The following is a 2,961-nucleotide window of genomic DNA, read 5'->3' as shown; positions in this document are numbered from 1 at the left end:
AGTAAAGATTATTGCTCATGACTTTTTGTATGTATAGCATTTGCGAAGTGAGCTGTATGTGAGTTTAGCACTATCAGTTGTCTGTGTTAAACAATACATAGTTTGTATTCTAACCACTTCAATGCTATGACGCTGGCATTGCGTTGCAGAATCACTTAGCATCTACACACCCAATACTAGTGTGCATATTTTCCACTCAGCAACACCGCACTGATGTTGCTGTCACACTGAACTCAAACATCTGATAATGACTGGCAATCTTAATATTCACTTTAGTTTGTTGTGCATGTGGCCTGCATTAATCAATATCTGTCTGAGTGGCTATCACACAGAATGTTGGAAAGTGTTCACCTTCAACCAACTGCACCGACCTGGATAACACTGCTCTCAGTTCTCTTCGAAATATGCAGGGTTCGAGTTTGGGTAAGTATTATCAGATGTTTTTCGCTGTGCAGTATAGAGTTAGCGCCTCATGAATTTGTGGAGCAGTGTAGGCACTCTTTCACACTGTCCGCACTCCAACATGCAAGGAGTCATAGTATCATGAGTAGGGAGTCAAGCGTCCCTAAAATCACTTCACAAGCTGACTATTCACAGGTTGTTTACCATGAACTACCAAGATTTAAGTGATTACCCCAAATGATTGTTACTAATGCCATTAAGGTTACACGAGTAAACATGAAACATTACAAAATACAGAGAATCATTTAAACCAAATATATGCAACTCTGTGTGCATACATGTAAATAATTGAATCAAAGTTCCTCTTGCTCGATCTTAGCTGACAGGTTTACGTACAAGAATTGTATGTGAACTGAATCACAGCAAAAACACAGTGTTTCCCTCCACCAAAATGTTGAATGTTTATTTATTTATTTTGCTGCACAGAGTGCATATCACCTGGCAGAGCGGTAACATGTCGTCGTGGCTGAGGAATAATTCGTAGCATTTAGAACAGGAGAGTGTTCATATACGTGTATTTCAATGAATCAACTACCCTGCTTTAAGTAATATAAATAGAATTCCCAAAATCTTGACAAACATATCAATTGATGCTACCAGTTTTAGCAATGAAATGAAATACATCGCCGGCCGGTGTGGCTGAGCGGTTCTAGGCGCTTCAGTCTGGAACCACGCGACCGCTACGGTCGCAGGTTCGAATCCTGCCTCGGGCATGGATGTGTGTGCTGTCCTTAGGTTAGTTAGGTTTAGGTAGTTCTAACTTCTAGGGGACTGATGACCTCAGAAGTTAAGTCCCACAGTGCTCAGAGCTATTTGAACCATTTTTTTAAAATACATCACAATGCATATCATTAAATTGAAGGCAAGGGGAGGGGGGAGAAAAAGAAAGGAATGCGAAGAAACTGATGAATCAGCTGCATTGGGACGTTATGTGGGACTGACAGAGATGAGTGAAAATGTGTACTAGACCAGGACTCAAACCCAGATTTCCTGCTTACTAGGCAGTGGTGTTAACCACCTCACCATCCAGACACAGTGCTGATCACAAATGCATGGACTATCTCGGCATACTGCCTGGCCGACCCACATTCCTACCTACAGACATCTACCTGCAGTCTCTGTCCAAGTCCTTCATGCTCACTAATTTTAAATCCTAGTCCTCCATACTCACTAATTTTAAATTCCCACTGGAGATGAGACAATATTGTGCATCCGTAATGAAGGTTGTGGATTTGCTATCCATCAAGGCGAATCTATTGTATGAATGAATGAATGATGAATGCTGGTGGAATGCTTAACATGTACTCACAGTTGATTGCGACTGCACTCTTCTCACATACACCCAAATTTTCCCACAAATCTTGAATCTCTTAGGAACAGAATCCACGGCTTTTCTTAGCATCTCATCTGGAACATTTGCAAACACTTCATGGATATTTTGTTCAAGACTGTTAATATCCTTACGTTTTAACTTGTAGGCTTGTTTCATAACCCAACCCCAAAGGAAGAAGACCCAAGGGGTTAGATCAGGGCTGCTTGCTGGCCATTATTTCGGTCGCCCATGCCACTCCATCTGCCAGGGTAATAGTCATCAAGTCATTCGTTTTGGTATTGCTTTGTGGGGTGGAACCCTATCTTGCATGAACAGCAATTCCCTTCCATTTTTCCATTCATGAATTACAGGCCATACATATGTTCACAGCACCTCCAGGCATGATGCACCATTCATGATTTTGCATGATATGTATGGACCACTGAACTGGTTGACGTGATCCCACACCAGATGGTTACCTTTGGTCTTATTTCATTTTCAGCCATTTGGATCCATATTGGATTAATAGTGACAATTGTGATGGTCCACAAAGCCTCCAGAGCGGAGTGTTACGTCATCAGATCGCAGGATATTGTCATAAAGTCGCAATAATCATCTCCCCAACCAAGCTTAATCTCGCAAAATTCCATTCTGCTGTCACAGTCCTCATCGAACAGTTGTTGCACGTAATGTGGCTTCCAAGGTAGAAAAAATAGCTCACTTTTTAAAATGGCCATTGGCATGCGACGTGACGATCCCATTTTCCTAGCAGCTTGTCTTGTTGACTTTGATGGGCTCTGTTCATTATGTGCTGAATAACATTCACATTGTCTTCTGATTTGGAAGTCGAGGGTCTTCCAGATCGACTTGAATCTTTCACACTGCCAGTTGTCTTTAATTTCTTATGATGGTTTTCTACTGGATTAGGTTTAATCGTTGTATTCCTGCCTTTCTCTTACTTTCTCCATCTATGAACTAGCACCACTGACAGCCAAACATCATACCTGGAAGCAGTCTTAGCTCTGTCTACTACATTGAGCGCACCAGCCATTTTTTATCTTTTCACTTTATTAAGCTTTGAAACACCGAATTAGTTAACGTTATTATGTGCCAGCAAGAGCTTTCTAGGAGAATCAAAATTAAAAATACGTATTGAATTTACAGCTACCTTATACGTATTCATCCAA

Source organism: Schistocerca piceifrons, chromosome 1, assembly GCF_021461385.2.
Source record: "Schistocerca piceifrons isolate TAMUIC-IGC-003096 chromosome 1, iqSchPice1.1, whole genome shotgun sequence".
Lineage (NCBI taxonomy): Eukaryota > Metazoa > Arthropoda > Insecta > Orthoptera > Acrididae > Schistocerca > Schistocerca piceifrons.
The sequence above is the reverse complement of the archived record's forward strand: the minus strand, read 5'-3'. Positions refer to the sequence as shown.